The 26,489-nt window shown below is 28.8% G+C and overlaps 1 protein-coding gene across 2 annotated transcripts in view; it reads left to right on the top strand.

Moving 5' to 3' along the window:
* Window positions 1-26,489, top strand: part of LOC142321045 (zwei Ig domain protein zig-8-like) — a 951,170-nt gene that overhangs the window by 326,176 nt on the left and 598,505 nt on the right. For both annotated transcript variants that reach the window (XM_075359050.1, XM_075359049.1), the window contains exon 3: window positions 20,505-20,546. The gene's annotated coding sequence lies outside the window, so the exon portion shown is untranslated. The remainder of the gene's footprint in view (window positions 1-20,504; window positions 20,547-26,489) is intronic.

Below are 26,489 nucleotides of genomic sequence, written 5' to 3'. Positions count from 1 at the left end.
ACCTGTGATACTACAGCACAGCACCAAGATTGTAAGAAAGACCATCGACCGATCTTTATCACGACGGTGATAAAGAAGAAAAATGTTTCGGTCCTTTAGAATAATAGGACCGATTGGAAATCATATCATAAGTGGTTCAAGGAAGGGTTGGTTGTATCTGCACAATTTTAAGTGTTCTTGAGGTATTGAATATGCAACACAGTATTTATTCTCAGAAATGCAAGAAGGGGTATGCCCTTCCTCGACACCGGTAGGGAAGTATGAAGGAAGGGAACTATCGAAGGGAGATAATAGACCTCTTTAGTATTAAGAGACGGTTTAGAAGAAGGTGGCATGTATGCTACAGGAGACTTTAAGATGGGACTACTTTTTAGAGAGTTGCATGCAAAATAGTCCTTCTATTAGGGGGATTACCTTAGGGGGGATTACCTTGCGGATCTTTCCCCCTTGAAGAGTGAGAGGCACTCTTCATTGAATGTTGCCAAGAACCTCCAGCGGACTCCATTGAACAGACTCATTGCTCCCTTGTAAGGTTCGAAAGGTACATGAGCTAGGAGCGAATCTGAAAAGGCTGATCTAATTCTTTCTCGTCTGAGTGTTGTTAGTAATGCTTCCGTCTAAGACCATCCGGTGCATAACAAACCTCTGCAATGGAATTCTCAGAACAATGTGTTTGTCATCTGAGTGGAAGTTCTACCATATAGTAACAGTCACGAAATTAGGTGAACCTCCTCATTATGTTACTTCCAACAGACCTATAAATCTTCAATACTGTCTAAGTTGTTGAGAAGCTGTTTCTCCGGATGTAATGTGACCACTGGTAAAATCATAATCTCCCTTTGAAACCTTTTCAGTTGATCAACAAAAAAAATATTTTTGGTTGGACTGTTGAAACTTCCGTTAAATATGGAATGAAAAGATTCACAAGCTCTGATAAACGCGACCATGTAATTTCATTTGATGTCCAGCCGATTAGTAAAATTAATATATTAATATATATATATATATATATTTATAGGATCACTCCTATTAATATAATAGGATTTTTTTATCACTAAACAGAGCAGATGTGAAATGGTTCAAAATCCGAAACGGAAGACTAATATATTTTAATTCTATATTAACTATACCTTTTCCTGTTATTGCTGTAGCGTAACCAAAGACCAAGAGCTATACAAAGCACTTATCACAATTGCATACGCTTTGGCCATATTTAAATAAGATTTAAGTTACACAAATAGATGAAACACCGGTTATCATTAAAATTAATTATTACAGACGTACATACTTAAAAATTGAACATAAATAAGAACTTATATGCACAATCAATTAAAACAAAATAAGTTAGACGGTTTAACATAGTAAAAGATGGAAAATTCCATATAAAACAAAATTGAAGTAACCAGAAACTTTTGTAAATTCATATACAAAGTATTATACAACACGTTCTTTCACTTATATTAAAACGAAATTGTAGAATTTCTGTAAGTACTAAGTTTACTTAGTAATCTATTAAAATGGTTCACGTTTAACTTAGACGTTTAATAAATCCCCACAAATAATATGTTCACTTTGGATTTATTATAACAAATAAATTATTTTATGAAAGAACATACATGTTATTTAATCTTTGTTATAAACATACAACCGTAACTTAAACAAAATAAGGAAAAATTGAAAATTGTAAGGTATTATTACATTTAATAAAGTATACAATTTTTAATAAAATTATTTATCAACTTTAAAGAATAACAATTTTTTTTTATTTTTTAAAAACTTATTTACAATTGGTAACATTTAAATAAACTTTTTGTAAATTGGTACATATTCCCAATCTCTTGATAAGAAGCCCTCAGCAAAACTCTAAAAAAATGACTCACAAGTATTATAAAAACGTTTATGCCAATCACATACAATTTGCAATTATGAATGACACTATACGCTACTAGAACAATAGAAAGCAAAATAATATATCATAATTAATAAAAAAAAATTAAGCAACTTAAAGAAAACAGATGTGTATCTGTAAAAAAATATGAAATTAAGAGTTGAAGAGATAATCCACGATACTCAGAGCCGAAGTTGCCATAGACACATTAAAACAACAGAGGGATAATTAGATTTAAAATATCCATGCAGTTCAACCTTCTAATGTCATCCCCATTGTCTAGCATGTTCACTTGAAGTGTTTGTGTTATAATTAAGTGTTTGTGTTTGAACTGAAACATTGTATTACATCCCACACGGACTCTAATCCTAGATAATCTTGTATTTAATTGTTTCTTGCAAACCAAGTGTATCTGTTATGACCCTCGCCAGCTCATTCTGAAACCGCTGTAAGATGTCAATATTGCTTTTGCTGGTGTTACTCTATAGTTTGATCCCATAGGTCGAGATAGACATTAGGATTGTTGAGTATACCAGATGCTTACTACACAAGAACAAAGGAGAAGTTCCGCCCAACAACCAGAATATTTCCTTGAACTTTATCTCAAGTTGTCTTCTCTTCTCTCTTATATGAACTTGACATGTAAGTCAACGATCAAGGTGTAGACCTTTCTTTCTTTTCCTCTTTAGCCTCCGGTAACTACCGTTTAGATAATACTTCAGAGGATTAATGAGGATGATATGTATGAGTGTGAATGAAGTGTAGTCTTGTACATTCTCAATTCGACCATACCTGAGATGTGTGGTGAATTGAAACCCAACCACCAAAGAACACCGGTATCCACGATCTAGTATTCAAGTACGTGTAAATATAGCTGGCTTTACTAGGACTTGAACGCTGGAACTTTCGACTTCCAAATCAGCTGATTTGGGAAGACACGTTCACCACTAGACCAACCCGGTGGGTAAGGTGTAGACCTAGGCATCTCACACTCAACGGTTGTGAAATCATAACACTACAAAGGAGAACCCGTGGGCAGTTTCCTATTATCATTATGAATGTCACATTTTTAGATTTAGCTTGGTTAATACTTATTCTCAGATAGTAAATTAAATTTATTCTGAATTAATTTAAATTTATTCCCAGATATTTAAATTTATTATCTGAATTGATTAAATTCAACTCAGTTTGTAGGTTAGTTGATGATGTAACTGGACTGGCATCAAAATGTCAAAACAGTCGTGTCATCCGCAAAGGAAGCATCAGTAACCTCGTATGTAGTTGGAAGGTCTGCAGTAAAGATGGTGTATAATACGGGCCCCAGTACAGAGACATGAGGAACTCCCGACTAATTTCAAAGAATACGGAAAGGTCATGGATATATTTCACCTGAGAGAAACACTTTTTACAACCTAATATGTTTCCGCAGAGGAGCCGGGGACAAACCCTGTACCCCCACCCGGCCCCTTCATGTTGTTTCGCGTGGCATTACCAAGTCACGATCAGGACCGCCACCGGCGGAGGGAAGCCACACTCCCGGTCGCACGGGTTAACATACCCCGGCGGAGGCCCACCCAACCCAGCGGGAGTCCCAAATCGAATTACAAACAATATCAATATAACCGTGGCACGATGCCAATGCGCCTATCTCAATCCAATCCAATACCTACGCCGGAACCCTAGCCACCCGGGATCCTACCACAACCGAGTACCTCGATTAAACTCCCTCTGCAGATCTACACACCGCAAGGGCGCGAAGAAAATCAGCTAATCACTTCTTGCGAATCATCCAGATAATACGGCGATCCAGAAATGGAATTTCTTCTCTCAAGTTCCCTAACACCTCGTGAACGTTCGACCTCGTATCGGGGACAGACGTAGAGGACGTGGTTCATTGCATCATCAGTCCCGCAATCCGGGCATTGACTCGAATCCACCAAATGAAACCTAGACAAACTCGCACGAAGGCACCATGCCCGGAGAGAAACTGTGTGATATACCGATTGGGTGAGACCCATCCGATTGCACCTAAATCAGATACTACGGGAAATATAAAGAGAAACACCCGTACATAAAAAGAGAAACTTCCTGCCACGTAGTCATGTAGAATAAAGTAGTGTGGGTTAACCAATAACTCCGGTGAAAGTTTCAAGTGTGGATCAGCTTTCGTCTGTGTCCATCGAAGAGAATGATTCGAGATACAAGTGTTTCGGTGTAACGTCACTTAGAAAGCGTGGATCCTTGCCGGTACCTAGTAGAGATTCAAAAAAAGTCTCGATTTAAACTTATCAGGGACAACATTGTATTTGATGTAACAGACAGCGAAACTGAACATTATAAATAGATTCATTACCATGGTACACTCATGGCATGCTCATTACTATGGCATAAAAGCCATATGAAATAATATTTCAAATGATATGACGGCCTACAAAAAGATAATTGACTTAGTGAGGAAACACTAACCGATCGGCCACACCTTCACCAGAACAGGTGAAAGTGCCTTTTGTATCGTACTGAGAAACCACATTTCTGTTACAATTGAGTTATAAGAGAAGAACTAGAGAATCACAGTTATGCAATCCACACGTTAGTCAACGAATTAGAAAAAAGTCATTATCAACTTTCTTTGTTAATTTTGAGTCAACAGGTAACAACAAGGAGATTTTTTTTGTTAAAATATATCGTCAGTTGTGGGGTTGTCATTGAGTCATCCAGACGGTCTCCAGGGCTAGAAAAGTGTTTGCGCTGACAATAGTAAGGCTGTACGAAAAATAAATGTATGTGTTCTTATTGGATGTGAAATGATATCGAATAATTGCTGCCTTGGTGAAGTACCTATTTAATAATACATAAACCTATTAATTTTTAATAATACATAAACAATTTTATATAAAAAAAATTATTTTATTCTGGAAATGGCACGTACAAATAAAATAATTTTTAAGAAAATTATCCACAAATTTTTGAAAGAAACAAAGGATATGTCCAACTAAAAAGTCAGAAACTGTAATACTGAAATCTAAAACTCAAACCGAAACAATATTAATTAAAACCGAGAGACAGAATATTAATAATAAACTATGATTTATCAACACATAAACTAAAATTAAGACTATCTATTTATCATATTTTACATATCTTAGTAGCTATCAAGTATATGTTTGAATTTTTACTAGGTATAATGTTAAGACAGATATAAAAACTTTTTTAATAATTTATTGTTTAATATATGGAAATATAATTAATAATTTTTTTGTTTTTTTTCCTTGGTGAAATAATTCACAGATCTTATACGTGGGAATATAGAAATAGATATTTTTAGCGCATGAAAAATACCATGCCTGAACGGGATTTGAATCCTGGACTACCGCCGAAATGCTTCTACTTCACACAGAGACTGGCATTTGTATTTTCTTTTAAAAATTATATACCACAAAATACGTCATTATTCTTTTTTTCATTAAAAAAGTACTTTTGTAATGAAACTCCAAAACCATAATTGAAAATGTGATTCTGAAAGACGATTGAAAAGGTGTTTTCAAGTAAATAATTAAAAACGATTTTTTTAAATAATCTTTTTCCGGTTAGTCTTTTCAAGGATTAAATTTTAAATTACAATCACCAGTCAGATCATCACGGATAAAAACTAAAAGAAATTTATTTCATTTATGAGATTCTTATTATCTATAATTTCTGTTCAACTTGTCAGAGGGAGTTTACTCCCAGTTCATCAGGGAAATGATTATCTTCACTATTGCTGTGCTTCGTTGAAGTGAACAAAAAAAAATTATAACTTTTATTTGAACAAGAAGACAACTAAAAAATCTTCTTCTACGTAACAAAACATTTTTATTTTTTCAAAAAATAAAACGAACGGGTTTATCTTTGTTTAGAAGAGAAATGGAATCTAAAATATAACAAAACAACCCTTATTATGGATAGTATTTGCAATATTTTTGATATTGTGTTATGTGCCATTTATTTATTTCATATTTCTGTTTCTCTATTAGTTTGTATATCAGTTTTACTTCTATTTCCTTTTTCTTTTCTTCTTCTTATTATTTTTCCTTGTGATTGGAGAAAAACACTATGTTTAAATACTCCATTCAGAACACTTTAACATTTGCTTAAACAAATATTTTTTTTTATTGGGAAAGATGTAAGAGTCACAGATTGATAGGTAACAGGACCAGTACAACGGACCATGGTAACAGATTTTTTGCAATAAAAAAGAAAAAAGGGAAATAACAATGAAAAGAAGTATCCAGAAGGAACTAAAATGGATTTTCTTCTCAGATTCTTAGATCCGGTTAACAATCTGTTCTTTGTAATATAGACAATGACACCTACAAAAGTTGTTATTCGACAAGAAGAGTTGACGAACTGGAATAGAAATTTACAAAAAAAAATCGTCATGACGCGGAAGATGAAAATTATTATTCTTCAAAGAATAAAGAGACTAGTAAGGTACTGGTTCTGCTGGCAAGAACCTGGAATATAAATAATACTGCCAGGGACCAGTGGAGAAAGTGAGTAGTACTGCGAGGTCGTGTTCGGTATAGTCGTGATAACAAGCGAAAACAGTGAGTAGTATTGCAAGCTCAAGTTCGATGCGGTTGCGGTGACGACGATATCAGTAAGCGAGTAGTACCAACGAGTGAAGAGTACGTCAGAGTAAAACTGTCCTCGTGGACAGTTGTGAATGCAGGATGTTGTTCGGCGAGTTGTTATTAAACAGTAGTTAAAATTGACAGTATTATACTCATTTATGAAGTGCAAGGTGCAAGTTCTATTGTAACTAAGAAATAATATTTGAAAATAAGTGAATTGTATGAACTTTGGACGGTTCTATTATATTCTTATTGTTAATGGAATATTAGTTTTTATCAGTCATTATAACGTTTTTAGTATATTAAGCTGTATTCTGGTTTTTATAATTTAATTGTCATTAAACAAATATTGTCCTTTTTATTTTAATTTCTATTTTGTATGTTACATATACGTACTATCATCATTATTATTATTATTATCTTTATTATTTATGTTGTTTACATGGTTTTAGGATAGTAAACTGTATGTATAAGAAATATCTTTAGCATGTTAGTCAGCCAATATCCTGTTTAAACCGCGAAATGCAACAATATTAATTCTTTCTTGTCTCTTTCATCTTCATAAGTCATTAATGCAAAATTTGGTACCTTAAATGTGAACACCGGTACATTGCCATTCTCACTTTCAAACCGCAATCAAAACACACTACTAATGGTACTGTTTAAAAAAAAAGTATTATTAGTTTTTATATGAAACGAATTTTTGTTTATTTTCGACAAAAATTCGTAAAATAAAAAATTAATAATAAAAAAAATTAGTAAAATAAAAAATTTATAATAAATTCGGAAAATAAACAAGAACAAAACAAAAGTAATTAGCACAAGCTAAACGAGCCTTCAGTAAGAAATATAATTTGTTTACATCAAAAATTAATTTAAATGTCAGGAAAAGATTTTTGAAAGTGTATGTTTGGAGTGTCGCTTTATATGGAAGTGAAAGTTGGACAATCGGAGTATCTGAGAAGAAAAGGTTAGAAGCTTTTGAAATGTGGTGCTATAGGAGAATGTTAAAAATCAGATGGGTGGATGAAGTGACAAATGAAGAGGTATTGCGGCAAATAGATGAAGAAAGAAGCATTTGGAAAAATATAGTTAAAAGAAGAGACAGACTTATAGGCCACATACCAAGGCATCCTGGAATAGTCGCTTTAATATTGGAAGGACAGGTAGAAGGGAAAAATTGTGTAGGCAGGCCACGTTTGGAGTATATAAAACAAATTGTTGGGGATGTAGGATGTAGAGGGTATACTGAAATGAAACGACTAGCACTAGATAGGGAATCTTGGAGAGCTGCATCAAACCAGTCAAATGACTGAAGACAAAAAAAAAAAAAAATGAAACGAAAAAATAGACTACACTTATGAGGATGTTTCATAATTGTTAAATTTTATCCTATTTTTATTTTGAAAAAAGAAAAAAGGTAAACGTTAAGTAATCAAAATTTGTGTTGTCCTTTTTTCGATGCATGAGAAATATTGGTGAACCTTTTTTTCTGATTAATAGAAATGATCATATGGTACACATGTATGTACATATGTGTGTGTTTTTGTGCAATAATTTTTTTAATTCTTAAAGAAATTAACTTTCATTTTAATAATAATAATAATAGTTATTAGTAATAAATTTCTGTTAATATCTATCTAATAACAGTTAATTTTTAATGAACATTTAGAATTGACTAAAAAGATAAAAAATAATAATAATAATAAAGTAAAAAAAATAAATAAAATGAGGATTATAATAAATAATTATTGATTTAGTTAATCAACTGATCGAAGTTGTAACAAATAAGTATTGTCTGAAGTAATTCATTTCATACTGTAATTAATTCCTGTACAATAGTTTTATATTTAAAAAGATTACAAAATTATGGTTATAAGATAATTGCCAATTAATGAGTTAATATTTTTATTCTGGGATCATACGAATAATGTTTTATAAATTCTCGATAAAAAGTACTTACATTAATTCGCCGTCCAGTTAGTCTGGTACTGAACTGCTTTCCGTTTACCAGGTTTTAAGTTACTTTTGCTGCGATGCGAGCTGTTAGTATTCACTGCATAAATTAAATGTATTATTTTGTATAAAACCAGACGGCAATAATATCTCCTCTACACTTAATGTCTTTTGGCAAACGAAGGATGTTATTATTTATTTATTCTCGTTCCTGTAACGTCAAATTGATTTTTTCATGATAAGAAATTAATTTCGTATCGTGTGGAAAAATGGTATACTTGATCGGGATTAAGTCCTATAACCTTCTGGGTGAAAGGCTACATCTATTTAATGCTCGGACATACTATATTGTTTGCTTCAATATTTATTTAAGAATTGCTCGTCTATTTTCCAGTATTATTATCCTTCATTAAAAATATTTTTAATAAATTATCTAAACGAACAAGCGGCCGGTTTACTTAAAATTATATTATAATGCAAATTTTTTCTTTAGAAAGGAACGTTACTAAATCGATAATTTTAAAAATATTATTGACAGATTTTTTTTGCAATTAATGGTATCTTTTAAATCATTAATTGATACCCTGCTTTGAATACATCAAAGTAAATATGAATCTGGTACCTTAAATGAAATAAATATTTAATATTTTTTTATTAAATATATTTTAATATTATTAAATAATTTATTAATATTTTAAATAAATATTTATGAAAAATATTAAACCTTAAATAATGAATCAAAATTTGTATTATCTCTTTCTTTCAGATTGGTAGAATAGATACTGAACATATCTTTTTTTTAACGTTTCTGTCAAATGCTGGAACAGTTCCATTTTGCTATCCGTAGAATACAGTAAATGGCATATATAGTTATTAAGTGATCTATATAATGTATTTCTATGATCTAATTTGAATAAAATTTCATTTACTACGATTTGGTATGGGTATTGTCGCGAATGTAAAATTTTTATTCCTTTATAAAAATTTTCCCGTAAATATTTAATTTCCAATTTGAATAACATCTAACGGAAGAAAATTCATGATAATTTAATGAATAATTTAAGATTAGTTTTAGTTTATAAGATAATATAAAATAAACAGGTACTGCGTGGCACGTATTTGTTAGCGGGTGGTGTAACTTAGGCATTGTTGTAAGTATGTACAATTTATCTGCAGTATACGGGTATATGTTCTTCTAAAGTTATGGTACGGTACTTGCACAGGAATTTCTTCGATAATTTAAACTTTATAATCTCTTAATATATAATTCTACTCTTCTCAGGTACTTCGTTACCGAGATGTAAACGCAACCTTATATAATTATACGGTGTCTACTATGTTATACACCTTCCGCTGTTACGACTTTCTATAAAATTTTGAATAAGTTTTATGAACGTATTAAATTTATAATTCTAGCAGTTGCCGAGCTTGTTTTAAAGAAATAAATAGCTGTTTGTCAAGAAGTTCAGATGATTAAACAACTTGGTCGGCTGTAAAGTCGATTTAAGTTTGTAGATGGGACAGTAGGTACTTTGTGCCTCTGTAATGACAGGGGTAACACTACAGTAAAGAGAAGGCATGGTTTGGTGTGATCTAAACGCAATGTAACACGGGCAAAGTGGTCGAGTGCAGTTAACATTAACAGTGGTGCTTACAAAGAGACGCTCACGACCCGGGCATTACTCATGCATAATAATTGTGCCGCAGCACATGTCCTTTTACCATTAATTGAACAAAAACCCCTTCCTCTTCGCTGGTACCGTTTGCTGACTCCTTCACTTCACCAAAAAATTATTTCTGATACCAACCGGTAAGTTATCTGGTTTTAATATTACCACCGCTTCATCTATCCTAAATATAACCCAGGAATATGGTAATCTACATAGAACAATGCATTTACGATATTGTGAGTAATCAGATAGCTTGATTCTTATATAGATATGGTTCGTATGCTTCATATGTGTTGATCTGGTTGTACAACATTTAACATAAACAGCCTATATTATTTTTGACAAAATTATTTTCTATATTTTTTTTAAGAACAACGTAATTACATACAACTTTTACTATTTTAGGGATAGTTTTTTAATTTTATCACTAGGTCTCAGTTTTATGAATTTTAACAGAAAAACATTTTTTTAAGTTATAAAACAAACAGTACTGAATATTACCTATTTCATAAAACCAAAAGATTATTTTTAAAATTTAAGATAATTTTAGCTGACGGTATTTTAAGGGAATCTTCGATTATATGATAATTTTCAATTACTGAAATTTTAATGTAAAAAAATATAACCAAAACATTACTATATTCAAATAGCACATGATAAGTTTTCTGAATAATGGAATTTTCATCCCGATTATGAATATTTTTTTTGAAACGGTAATACTTCTATACAGAAGTTGATTTATTTTAAGTTTCTTTTAACTCACAAGTAGGTAAATATTCTGAACTTAGATAAATAAATATTTATGCAAAAATAACTACAATAATCAAATAATTATTCTGCCGCTAAACAAAAGAAAACACTTTCAATTTTAAGAGTAAATGATGATAAATAAACATAATTAATAAACTATAATTGTTATTAAATATAATGTATGCTTTATTAAACAATTTTAACGTCAGAAGTATTCTTTTCAAATACTTCTGGAGTAAAATTAAGATGTAATGCTTTTTTAATTTAGCATTAATTTTGCTTTGGTTTTATAAATCGGTTTCCGGTTAACAATATATAATTTGATGAAAATGAATCATGAAAAAAAGATAATATACCTTATAATTATTAAAATTACTTCCGACTATAGATAATTCCGGAAATAGTTTGTCATATTCTAACTTTTGAAATACTTAATGAAACTTTAATTTTACTAATGTATGCAAATGAGAAATCACGTTGAAAATTCACATCTTCTGATCCGAAAAGAACATGTAAATAATACACGTTTGAATTTTATTGTAAGGAAGCAAATGTAAATAGAATTTTTGATGTAGTCTCCGAATAGGCAAATTCTTTAAATTGCTTCATAAAAGAACATATTTCTTTTGATGCTATAGTATTATAACTGTTCAAATTTGTTACAATTTTTTTAAAGATGTTATTCTTTTTTAACAGTCTTCAAGAGACATATTTATTTAAATCTTTTCCAGATCATTTTAAGAACACTGTGTGCATATATTTTATTAGTATCTTAACTGTAAAGGATTTGAACACTGTACGATTATAGGGAATAAAAATACATCAAATATATCGCATCCATTTGCATGTTCTCACTTTTAAAACATAAAATTCCAAAAAGAAATAAATAACATGTGTGTTAAAATTTACGAAACAAAACAATTAGTGTATTCAAAAGCAAGATTAAAAAAAAAAAACATAATTTTGTAAAATGAAATTTAGTCTAACAAAAGGATTATTTCAAATAGCTTTTTGTCATCAGACCATCAGAGGAACTTCTTGAATAATATAATTATCAGATTTAGCTTAATGTCTCTTTTTATCTACTTTTTCATGTTGATATGTTTAAAAAAACATTTATCAGAGGTAGTAATCCAACTTTACTGTAAATTAACGGTATCTATTCTTAGTTGATTCATTTCTATACGTTTTCTATTTGCTTGAAATTATTAAATACAAAATAAATTATCCTATTTCTTAGCACATAACGCTGGCATGTTATAAAATTACATAAAATTATTCGAGCCATAGTTAGATCTATACGAAAAAATAATGACTGATAAATTATTCAGTTGCATAAATACGCTTTAGTGATTAATTTGGAATTGTATGTGGAAATGTTAACGAATTTTACATTCAAATAATCATTTGAGCTCTTTGTTTGAAAATCATCAAGAAGTATACATGAATTGTGAATTCCACAAAGAATTAGGATGGGTTGGAGCATACTATTTTAATGTATGCTTGGTTTAGCTTTATAATGAAATTAATATTCTACTGCAAAGCACAATAATCATATTGTGCTTTCACATACAACATACATAATTTCCGTTGTTATCTTCACATGTGAAAATAAAAAAAGGTAAGATTTTTTTTTTCATAATCTACAGTTTTTTAACGTATAAATAAATGTATTTAGACAATTCTTAAAGCTTTTATTTTGAATTTTTCTGTGTAAATTTATCAATTTTTTTTTGAAATCGGGTTTCAGGGATTTCATAAACAAGACAAGTTGTTTTTCATGAAGCAATTTTATTTTCCTATCTCTGAAATAAATACGCAATTCAATAAGCTAAAATACCATTCCATCATTTTTCTTCAAATATAGTGAAATAACCACTAGTTTATCTTATATAAAATATTTTATAATAAATACAATAATTATTGTTAGTGCTGAGTTATGAAAATAATATCTGTTATATTGTCAATTTACTTCCCAAAAACTGATAAAATTTACATTAGCTAAACTGATTTGAATATAAGCAAATTGTTTACCATATTCACTCATTTTCATTTCCATAAGTCAATGACTGTACATAAACATAGTTATTTTTAACAAAACCTTACAAAATTTCATATATACGTATGAGATACTAGTTTTTTTTAAACATTTGTAAATATAAAATATTAATGAAAGTAAGTAAATTATATAGATTTTATATATATTTTTTTCCTTAATCGTTTCATTATACCTTATTATTACACAAGAAAAACGTTAATTTTTTGCAATTAAATAATAAATGCATAGAATTTAACTAAAATAAAAATTCTATACGTTGACAAATATATGTTAATTTTTCCAACGAGAGTAAGAATTAGATTATACAATAAGAGTGTAGTAAACATGTTTTATTTTAGCGTTTATTTTTCGCACTTAAGTTTTTATTTCTCAAAAAACAATTCTGATCTGTTTATTACTTAGCTAGAGGGATTGAAAACGGATTTTATAAAGAGTAGTTAGAAACTGGTTATGTCCATATCAAAGTTTGTTTAGCTGTGAAAAAAAAGGTCGGAAACATATATTTTTCGATATCCTTTTTTACAGCCTCTGCGGTTTGCAACGTACTAAGACAGGCGCTCAGGACACTCCAGAGGAGAGTAAAGAAAGAAGGTGTCTGTTTTATTGTCCAGAGTCGGGAGGTTAGAAGGTGGGTAGTGATGCTGTTCCTTTATAGCTCTCTAAGGGTAAAACACAGCGAATAAAAGACATGAACTAGGACTTGCAAATAATTCTTGTCGCAAGATAGTATATGTAAGATTTAAGTTATTTATCAACTTTTATTAGGCGCATTCTGCCACGTCTAAATAAATGTATAATCTTTAATATTTTGTTAATTTTCTCATTCTATGGTAAACAAATTTAAAATTCTAAAAACAAAAAATTATCTTTGTTTAGTGCATATAAAATTATTTTATTATTAGTATTTAATTTTAATCCTGTTAATTATATTAATAAACATTTAGTATACATGACTTAAGATGTATGGAAATTTTTTGAAACGGTTTTTAAAACCGCTGCAGAAAAACTTATTTTAATGATAGTATACTGCAGTCGATTTAAAAAATTTTACATTAAGTTTGTCACTTCACTTACAAAGAAAATAGAAACATATTGACCATTTTTTTCATGTTTTACAAAACATGAAAAAATAATAAAGATAAAGTACATGAGTAATAAACATGATAAAATAATAAAGATTTATTATTTATTATTATTGTGATTTATTTTTGTTTATTATCAGTTATTATTGTGATTTTACAATAGCCCGAAATAAAAAAGACACTACTCTAAAATTTAATTTTGAAACTAAAAATGGTAATATATAAAAAAATTATCAGCAGACACCATACAAGAAGGTAATTGTAGATTCATTACTGACTACCCGTGAAATTTACTACATAATACCGGCCATTATTTATAAGTTACAACAATTTTTTTTTTTAGTATCTTAAATAATATATAATATTTATCTATGTTTTAAAAAAAATTTTACCAATAATAACTAAATTAGATAGAAAATAACCTGCAACAAATAATTTTGCAAGGTTGTATAAAACTTGACAAATAAGATAATCTGTTGCGCTAATAAGCCACGATAGAAAATTTTTTTTCTTATCTCAGTTGAAAAATTAAATACTAAAAACAAGCTATACTATTCCAAAATGTGTTGTTTAAAATTCAGCAAATATTTTTATGTATTTGGTGACATAATATCTATGTTTTCTATATTGAAAAATTTATTACATTCTTTTAACTATATCTTAGAGGAATAAGTTAAAAATAAGTTAATTATTTCGATTCTTTACATTTAATAATATAAGAAATGCTTCATGAATACAAGGATGCACTTTAAATAAAGCGCTCTCACACTTTACTAAAAATAGTAATTTAAAAACAAACTATGAAACTGTATTTCAAAAGACGAAAGTGGTGAATTCCTTTACCCGACTAATATTTTTTATTAAAACTTACTTTTATAAAAAGGAAGAAAGCAAAAAAATTGCTTTTTCCTTGCAAAGAAACTTTCACTACACTTCCCGGTATTTTAATCACATCAAAATTCTAACTGAAATTCAATCCAACCAACAATTAAAAATAGTTATTTGTACTTAATTCCTAAAATATAATAATATTACAATTTAATTAGTACTAATTTAATTAATAATGATTTTAAATTAATATATTTTGAACATTTTGTTTTATTATTGTTATGTGTAGAAATTTTATGAGGGATAGAACAGATAATAACGATTTATCTAGTTTTGTAAATGAATAACTTAAATTTAAAAAAAAAATAATTACATAAAAATTCTACTTAGTATATTTTTACTGATTATCAATTTCAATATTTGAGGATGAACATTTATCAGTACTAAATAATCATAATTCAATTAAGGGGGAAAGAAGTTAATGATGAAATTGTTAATTACTGCAGACAACACACACACACACACACACACGCGCGCGCGCGCGCAGAGAGAGTAGGAATAATTCACCACATAAGCTCAAGGCTTACAATTAGAAATAAATGAAGTATTTCTGAAATATGAAAAATGTCATGTCTGGCTAGAATTCGAACCTTGAACTTTCTGGACGAAAGATAAACAAGCTACTCCTTCGCCTCAGAGTTGCATCATTACCGGCACGAAAGTTTATGTGTGAATTTCTGTTATTGGTTAATAATAATATTGTTTTTATTTCTATTATTTATATACATTATGAAAGAATAATAATAATAATAACAAAACATTTAATTACTTCTAAAGTTTAAACAATATTGAATTATTCTTCATCACCTCTTCCGTCTGTTCAACACAATCCTGGAAGAAGGAGTGTTTTCGGACGTCTGGAGAAAGGCTGTAGCTATTCCTGTGTCTAAGCCCAACCATGATTACACATTGGTAGAGAACTACTGTTCGATTGCCTTAACATGTACCCTTTGCAAGGTGATGGAAAGATAATAAATTACAAATTGAATTGGCATCTGGGAAGAATTAAATTCTTCTCCCAACACCAATTCCGGTTCGGAGAAAAGAGATCTACCATGGATCACTTAGTATCTATACAGACTGATGTGTGTGAGGCATCTGCTTCTAAGGAACATCTCCTTGCAGTGACCTGGGACATTGAAAAGGCCTACGAGATGGTTTGAAGAGAGAGAGTAATCCTTGTCTTACTACAAAACTGTTTTAATGCGAATGTATTATTGAACTTTGTGGCTAATTTTCTGAGCAAACGGACGATCCGTCTTAGGGCTAACAGGGTGCTTTCAAAAGTCTTTGAAATTAAAAATGGAGTCGTTCGGGATCTTTCCTATGTGTGAGGCTCTTCTTTGTGGCTATTATTGAGGTAGCTGATTTGATCACTCCGCCGGTGAAAAAAAAAATCTTCCCTGACGATATCACTATCACTTGAAGAGACAAAAGAATTGAAACTACTAAGGAAATAATGCAGAATTCGCTGAACTCTGTGAAAAGATGGAAACAATTTAATTTCTAGGTGAGACTTCTGATATAAAGCATATTTTCTCGAGCCGCATGAAGTAAACTGAGGCTGAATGTCTAAGGAAAAATAATTTTCTTAAACTCGTATCATCTTGTAACTAGGGTCTTGTAACTAGGGTGCTGACAAATACATTATTCTGAACACGTATAGAGGCATTGTTTTGTCGAAGCTGGAAAACGGTTCTATCGTGTATGACTCAGCAAGAGAAAAAACTAAGGTCTTCCTAGACTCCTTGCACAATAACTTCATTCGAATATCCATAGGGGTATTTGCCACTACCCTTATACCAAATTTACTAACAGGAATCCTATGAACTCCCATTATATTGCTGGAGGAAATATCAGCCTATCACGTACGCGATCAGCACCTCCCGTCTCTGCAACTGCTCAATTCTAAACCTCTCGAACTCTATACCTCAAGGGAAAGAAGTCCTTACCGCACTCTTTCAACCTCACACTGCTTTGCTATCTCCAGAAACAAGGCCTTTCTGTTCCGAGGATTCTCGGAAAGGAAATAGAATGCGTCGCTCCTTGGTTGCATTTCTAAAGATTGAATATTTACCATCTGGAAGTCGTAAACAGGACCCATTTTACCGATCTGCTAGGGACCAATTTAGCCAGATGAATAACGAGTATAATGGGTTCATATACATCTATAGAGAGGGCTCTGCCCCGGTCGACGGATGTAGCTGTTCAATAATACTCCTTGACAACGAGATAATATATGAGTGTAAGCTTAGTGCCTATCCTCTATGTTATTTTGCCAGCCTAAGCAATTTATCCCGCCTTGACCCTTTTCGAAACCCGTAGTGACGACAGCTTCCAGGTAATAACTAACTGTATGAGTGTACTTGGGAGCTTGAGCTACAGACTATCTGAACCCATTGTTCAAATAATCTATGATCCCCTCTCAAGAATAAACAAGAGAGTAGTATACGTACGAGTCCCGGGACGCAACGGGAACGAACGGGCTAGGGGGACTGCCAAGAGGGTGGTAACAAATGATTTCCAATTAGAATTAATATGTGAGAGCGACTTCATGAAGACAGTCCGTGCCAAACTACGTATTCAATGGAATAAGTTCTGGCTGTTGAGTCCTTCCACGGCCTTATATGGCATCCGGGAAAACGTGTTGAGAAACCTTTTATTCACAACAACAGTAGAGACCAAGTCATCCTAACTCGGCTGAGGATTGGACACACAACGCTAACCCACGCCCAGAGAATTTAAAACTGATTAACTTGCTTTTAACAAATTAGAAAATTTTAAGCGAATGTTCATTGACTTATTTATATATTCTTTATACATTTTTACTTAATAAATGACTTTTACAAACCCCGTTCTCTTAAAATTTGAAATATGTTTGGAGTTATTCAAAGAGATCGAAGTAGTATTATAAGATCTGGTGTTTATAAAAAAAGTAATAAATCTCCTTTGGAGGTTTCTAATCGTTAAAATGGCATATTTTAAATTCATTAATATTATTGAGGTCATTTTAGGTGAAATTCAGTTATATTTTTATGATGTTGTTAATTTCTTTTTCTTATAATTGGTACATTGTTTTATGAAAAGCTTCTTTCAACGATTTTTCTGAATGCTAATACAAAATTGCCTTTTTTTAAATAACCTACTAAAAATAAGAAATTAGTTAGTGAATGATTAAACCAGCTCAGCTCAGTAAGTTCTATAACCCAAAAAAACGAACCTGAAGAAATTTTTCAATTATTAATCTATTCTATTTAATGAACTGATATTATTAATTGTAGAGTTAGATTCTTTATCGCGAAAACTTTTCATCTCTAAATTTTAGCGATACATTCTGTGTTGTAAAAACATTCTCCAATTCTTATTTCAGTTTTAAATTCATACCTATTTTTTAATAAACCTGTTTCAATCTTTATGGCTGAGTACGTAGCGTCTCAATATTTCATATATTCGTCCCGAGGTCCCGGGTTCGAATCCTGGTCAAGCACAGCATCTTTTCATACACTACCAATTTTCACCAGGCTAATGACCCGTTCTTTCATAAGAAAATAAATTCTTTAACCTAAAATTAATAAGTGTCGTATTTAATCAAATTATTATTGTCGATTTTTTTTTCTAATTATTGGTTCAAGTTACAAATATCCAGTGGCAGAATTAATAAAATACTGAGAGTACATTAAAGAAAAAAAAAGATAAAATATTGAATACATTAAAAGTAAAAATTTTAAAACGTATTTCTTGTGGGAGGTTATTAAAAAATATTATTTTAATGGATATATTCGTACTGCCAGACCATTACGTAAATTTGGTGAAAAAAAGAGAGCAGCTTGGAGCATTAACATCTGTTACTATACTCTTATCTACTGGTAAATCTGAATTTTTAAAATTCCAATAGATGGAATCATTTTAGAAGATGTTTTAATTTTGTTTTTCTTCGTATTTATAAACAGTAACTGTTTAAATGTACATTTGTACATCAGAATAAAATAAAAATGAAGATTTTTTTTCTTTCTTAAAATGAAAAATCAAGCAAAAGCAATTTATTGCGCTCATCGACCAATTCCTTTTAGCTTACTTTATGTAAAATAAATATTTTATACACAAAATGGAATCCCATTTTCTTAAAAGGCCATCATTTTTAACATTAGGAAATTCTACTTTAATTTATAAAAAGAAGAAGAAAAAAATATGTTGGCTGTTTTTAATTCAATTAATTTTCTTATTCTACTTGACACGGTATTCTTTTAAGAAAATCTCTGATTCAATAAAATAAAACATAATATACAGAAAAAAAAACACACAATCTATTTAATTCCATCTTACGTAACAGATGATGATTATATCTTGGATTTGTACAATTTTTTACATTTTCATAGAATGATTATTTCTGGATTTAAAATTCAATTTACGTGGAAAAAATCAAATACAATCTTTTTCAATTTTTGTCTTTGAGAAATGGTTTAAGTTATAGTGTGTATTAATTTTTATGCTAATTCAAATCTATTTTTATTCAATATTGAACAAAATATTTAACATGAAATTTACATCTGATATTCAGTTATTATATTTTTTAATAGATATCAGATTAAAAATTTTCTAAAAAGTGTAACTGTTACAATAAAAGATAACTTTATTTATTTTATTTAAAAAATTAGTAAGAGTATGGTTTTATCTTTTTTTTTTGGTGATATAAGAAATGAAATTAATATTCAAAATAAATTTAAATGATTTACTTTTCTTTTTTATTAAATAATATTGAAAAAAATAAGCTTAAAAGTGTACGTAAAATGGTTTATAGAAGTAAGAATTTAGTTGTGTAGCTTTATTTGAATTCTGAAGCATTGTAGCCAAGGCTACAATAATTGCTTTCCATGAAAGTAGTGGTGTTAATATATATAGCCAGTCCATGTGGTAAACAAAATGAATTTATCGCATTTGGAGTTAAAAACTTATGTTTTGTGTATACCTGACATGCTGAAAGAAGCTATATATTCGGCTCAGTAAAGAATATGAATTCAGTCCTCCTTTTTCTTTGTAAGCCTGGTCTGGGATGTTTATCATCTTAGGAGTAGCTCTGGCTAAGCTAAAAGGGTATGCCAATTTTACTTTATAGAAAGCAGATAAGGTGTAATTTTTAAATAGTCATGTTTGTTAGGTAAATAATTAATATGTTCTCAAGAAAGAACAATTTTATAATCGTATTTATTATAAAATTATTTAATTTTGTAGACATTACTATGTTTCACAAAAATATTTTGTTATAACTAAGGTAATAATATAAGAGTTTACCCAAGCATCCATAAAAATTTATTACATTCTTCGAGGAAGAGCTTTCAATTATGTGAATAATAGATTCCTTTAAAAAATGTAAAAATATCAATCAATATTCGTAATTTTGTATATTATTTTTACGCTCAAAACCTATGTTTTTGAGTGTAAAAACATTTTGTGTTACATATTATTTTCTGACTTATGTATTTTGTGTAATAAAACATTTTGTTGAAATATGAACTTGAATTAAATTTAATTATGAAAATTAACTGTGTTCTAAATTTCATAAAATTATTAAAATAGCTTTTTATTTATTTATTTTTTCAGGTAACTTTGAAATAAGATTTCTACGCAATCTTTGGAAAGCAGGTATTTTAAGAAAAAATTACTGTTGTTCTTCATTAACCATAATATTATTTTAATATATAAAAATAAAATAATACTAATACTTATGTAAATTTCCTTATCGAAAACTAGCCCGTTGTAGCTTGAAACTGGAACTTTATAATCCAATACAAAGCAAAACTGAAGCGTAGATATTGATTCGTATAAATTTAAAAAAAAAATAAACAAAATTCTTTGACAGAACATAGTTTATATTTAGCCATTATTAATTTCATGGGGAAATTATTTTATAGACTAGGATTTCCAATTTTGTAATATTTTTTCTCTTAATTTTATATTAAAGATATTCATATCATTACGAAATTTAAAAAAAAAAATAATAATTTTATATTTTTTTATATTCTGTTACATTATAATACAATAGTAAATAAATAAAAAAATGACCGTAAAGATCCAGTACAGTTATTTGAAACAACTTATTGAAATGTTTTCATTATTATAACTTCAGAAATTTGAAAAATGTGATCATTTTACAAAAGAGATCTTTTACAAAAATTTTTATAATTTATTTCTGAAAATTTTTATCCATTTTTTTTACAAAAATAATAATGTAATAATAATAAATAATGTTATTCAATCATTTCAATTTCTGCTTATGAGATTATAAGCCCAAATAAAAGTGCTTAATTTTTTCAGATGAAAGCTGAATCACAAGCATGAGAATGAATGATTATTTACATTAGTCGATTTTATTCTTTATGGACTGGTCCACAAGTAATTTGTGCAAAACGTTTAGAAGGAGATGTAAATAGAAATAAAATTGTTGATATTTTAACTTAAGTTATTTGTTAACTTAATCTTGAAAGAAGAAACAGTTTTCGAAATAAACAAGTCCTCTTTTATAGAATTTTATTTTTTATGGATAATTACTTTTTCAGTAATTCGTATTTGGAATGCGATTAAATTTTCTTCTTATGTTTTGAATGATAAGGAATCAAATCTAGAATAAATTTCAAGAAATCATAGTAATTAGTGTTGGGTGAAATTATCACGAAATTAAGTTTTAAATATAATAAATAATTTTTCCTAGGATATTAATTTTAACAGGACTAACGTTTAATAAAATTATTATTACTTTCGAGGCTCTGTTTTAATAGGGACATGAAATAATTTATTAAAAATAAAATTCCTTTAAATTGTTAAAGAAATTTAAAATTACTGTTCTGTATTCTTCTATTAAAATAAAGTTAACCTATTGCAAAATATTTCGTAAGTGATTTTTGTTTTAAGAAAGATTAATTTATTTCTAGTATAATACAATAATGAACTAAATCCCACATTTGATATAAATTGAATTTTTTTTATTGTAAAAAATATTAAAAAGAGGAAAGGTACGGAATTAGCTTTTAATAAAACTCGATGTGTATTATAGCTAGATCTTATAATATAAAGTGCATAATGATTATGATATAAAGTTATAATTTAAGTACAGCACTCTCGTCACGAATATAATAGTTACTTAGTGAACTACAAGCACTAGTACACTTATTATCTTGTATTTCATTTATTCAACTTGATTGCAGTGTAGCACCGGTGAAACACATTGAATATTGCACAAATTTCTAACAGCATCGTTCCCTGTGGATCTAGAAACCATGTTGTTAAACATGTATTGTGAATAGCGGATCGCACCACAATTTGTATTCTCAAATAATAGTAGCAAATGAGAAACGACCGTTGGGATTAGTAAAGAAAATTAATATAACAATCACTAACAATAAAACATGAAAATACATATTCTCTTTTAATTGACTTTTTAAATGATATTTAAAATAAAAAGCGATTAAAATATTTATATTCTTGTATGTCGAATTTATTTCACGATTTAAACCACTTAACTTTTTTGAATGCATATTTATTTATTTAGTAAACTTCTATTATTTTATAAATCCTTTTATCTGAAAAATTCGTAATTAAATTAAAAGGAAATATGCCGTCTGCTATTTAACCGGCATTATCCTCATTTATTCATAGATCAAACCTCCTCCCACAAAAAAATGCGTTTGCGTAAATATTTTCCTCATGAAACTCTATCCTTGTATAAATCAAATTTGTATTACTTAAATGTTAGGCGCTAAGTCCTTAAATAATTAATTTTAAATCTTGTAATTTCAGATCATTAAAAGATATACAGAGATTAACAAATTATTAAAAGTACGAATAATTTCAAATATAATTTAAACATAAAAAAATATTTTTAAAACCTCTAATAGATCTTTCTTAAGTACATTTGTATGAAAATGAATGGTAAACAAAACGGAGAGATAAAACTGGTAATTTATTATTTAAGAAATTGATTTTTAAAAGCATAGGAGGCAAATTTTAGTACCTATTATATTACATTTCAGTGATCCTCTAACAGTACAGTTGTAAAATTCATTTACTGCAAGTGTAATAGTAAAATAAATTTAATTATAAGATTACTTGGAAAAATATTAGCATTTATTTGTAGCCTAGTGTTATAATACAGGAGCTTATGTATCTTTTTTTGGTTATCCTTTTTTCCAAAGACTATACATTTCTAAATTGACAGTGAGACACTTCAGAAGTGTATAGTGAGGGCACAGGTCCAGAACACATTGGGATAAGCAAGTACGTAATGATTGAGAGTGTTGCATTAGATATTACAAGTTAGTATAAGTACAACAAGTGAGAAAATCCTTTCTAAATGAAGTAAACATGTCTGTTCAAGTGAGTGACGTAGACTCAAACAATGACTTATAATATTTTACGAAGATATTCGTGTAGATGTCTATTATTCTAAGTCCTAGAGGAGTTACATATGGGAAGTTACTCTCAGAAATATAACAATACTAACAACAAAACAGGAAAATATAAATTCTCTTTTAATTGACATGTTAAATGAAATTTAAAACAAAAAGGGATTAAAGTCTATTCATTGTTTCTTCTAAATCTTTTTTACTCTCAACTAGAATTACTATATCATAAGCAAATTGTAGCATCTTCATCTTTTCAACTTGCATTGTTACTCTGAATCTAAATTGTTTTTTAACATGTAAAGATTGTATGTAAATACATGATATGTATCTTGTATGTAAATACAAGATTGTATTACATGTAAGTTGTATGTAAAGATTAAAACATAACAGGGATAGCGAACATCCTTATCTGACTCAATTTTTATTATTGCTTCTTTCTTATGCTGTTCGACTATTATTGCTGCAGTTTGGTTTCTGTAAATGTAAGCAATTGTTCTTCTGTCTCTACACTTGAACCCTAAACTTTTTAAAATGCTGAACATTTTATTCCAGTCTATGTTACCAAATGCTTATTCTAATTTTATAAATACAATGTGTGTTGGTTTGCTTATCTTAAAACTTCCTTCTATTATTAATCTGAGTGCTAAAATTGCTTCCCTTTTTCCTGAAACCAAATTGATCTAACACTTCTTCCACTCTCCTATCAATTCTTCTTTACAGAATTCTAGTTAAAATTCTTGATGCATCAGTGGAGTACATGAATAACTGAGATTAGTTGGAGAAATTAAAAAATATATTTCAGATTAAAAAGAATTTTTTTATTATTTATTTATGCAATTTCTGATTGTTTTCCAACAGCCAATCTAATATATCATATTAATATATATATATATATATATATATATATATATATATATATATATATATATATCTATTAATCTAATATATCCATATATTTTTCTTTTTTCCTAAGGAAAGGAGAATTTTTAAATTAAATAGAACTTAAAATTTTTTCAAACTTTTAAATTTTATTTAAAATTTTATCAAGATTCATAATTTTTAACATTCTCTAGTAAAGTCACACTTAAAAACTTCTATTCTTTTCCTTTATATCTTCCTTGCCAGCTATGTTTCACTGTTATAAAGTCTTACATGCCACTCCTCTATTTTTAAGAAATTTATTTTCATTCTTGAAACTTTATTTGAAAGATTAAATGAACCTCCTTTTTGCAGGAAATCTCTCATTGCTTATACTAGTTTGCTTTTGATGTCTGGCTTACTTCCTCTATCATTTTTAATATACTACCTTAATAACAAAATTCAACGATTTCTAGTGGTATACTTGTATTGTGTTCCTTTAACTTAACACTTAATTCCATGTTATTTTTTTTTTATTTTTTTATTATTTTTTTTATTCAAAGAAAATTTTTCATTAAGGACAAATCGCTGAAATTCATAGTTTTTTCTTATTAAATTAATCATAAGCTTTTTGAAAAAAGAACAATGTAACAGCTAAACATATTACTTTTTTCTTCTTGGGTAGTTTCTCTGATATCAAATTTTTCCTTAATTCCTTTATTGGTTTTTCAAGTTGAACAGGAATTGGAAGAATATATCCTTGTCTCACTCCTTGCTAAATTGTATTCACTTTCTTCAACTTCTTGGAATATTAATACCCTGTTACAATTTTCAGATTATAAATGACACTTTTTTCCTATAAATTTTCTTAAATTTTAAACATTTTATTATATTTTACATTACCAAATGCTTTTTCAGATATTCTAATATTGTAAATCTTTTTGTTCTTTTTAAGCCTACCTTGTATAATTCATCTAGGGCCCAGAATGTCTCCTTTGTACCCATGCACTTTCTGAGACTGCATTCATGTTCATCTAATACATAATCACAGAGTATTTTTTTATGGATGATATATTAAAATGGTGTTGTGACAGATCTCACTCTTGCCTATCTCTGCTTCCTTTGGAAAAAAAATACTCTTTTTAATTCTTAAGGTTCCTTCTTCAGTATTATAAAATTGAAATTAAGTAAATTAATGCATAAAGCTTATTCAATTCGAATTCCACCAAACAGCAGTGTAAAATTCAGGTCAAAGAAGAGTATCTCCAGTAAAAATTTTCTTCCACTGAAATTATCAAATCTTTTTTTCCTCTAAGTAGTCATACTTATTTGAAACAACTATAATAAAAATTCTGAAATAATCAGAATCAGCAAATCTGATACTAATAAATTTGGCTTCTTTTTTCCGAAGTTTCTTCCTACTCTTTCAGAAAGTAAATTTTTTCTCTGTTATTATACCTTTCTTTTGACATATCCTTCTTTGCTACTCAGCAATTTATATTAATTTAATTTCATATATGTTGATTTTCTGTTTAGTCATTATTTTTGTTTATTTAATTTGTACATTTAACCCTCAATTTTAAATATTCACACTATCTATACACATATACTATTCTTCTATAAAATTCTTCTACAATCATATTTTCATATTCTTTAAACTTTAACATTTTTTAACAATTTCTATATCAATACCTATGAGTTATTTAGATCCTGTATTTATGTCATCCTTTTTTGTAGTATTCTTGTTTCCATTTTTATTTCTTATATTATTTAACTTATTCATCAAATAGATTTTGATCAGAACCAGCATCTGCTTCTTGTTATGTTTTGTATTTCATAATGTTACTTCATCCCACCCTTCATGCATAGACTTTTTCATAATTTAAAAAGGGTTTTTCTAGTAGCTATTTTATTGGTAAAAAATTCTTGTGGTTCTTGTAACCTTTTATTGGAATATTCTATTATTATCAAAATATCAATGTCTTTTATACGTTTGATTAGAACATGTATTTAATCGTAAATTTTTTTAATTTTTTGGAGAGGTTGGCATAAATTTGCACATTTATTGGTTTGAGATTTAATATATTTTGAATGAAAAAATTCTTTCTCTGTTTTGTTATTAATAAGATACTGTTTGCCCCATATTATTTATTCTTATAATTCGTTATTCTGCATTTTGATTTCTTGATTTTACATAATTTATGCTGTTAATTCCTCACCAGAAGTCATTGTCAACTTTCAATTTTACCTCATTAATTACTACTGTATCTAGCCTTAACATTGTTTTATTATATCCGTTTTTTAATTAAAATGATCTAACCTGCCCTTT

This window comes from Lycorma delicatula, chromosome 3 (assembly GCF_047948215.1).
Source record: "Lycorma delicatula isolate Av1 chromosome 3, ASM4794821v1, whole genome shotgun sequence".
NCBI classification, from domain to species: Eukaryota; Metazoa; Arthropoda; class Insecta; order Hemiptera; family Fulgoridae; genus Lycorma; species Lycorma delicatula.
The sequence above is the reverse complement of the archived record's forward strand: the minus strand, read 5'-3'. Positions and strand labels throughout refer to the sequence as shown.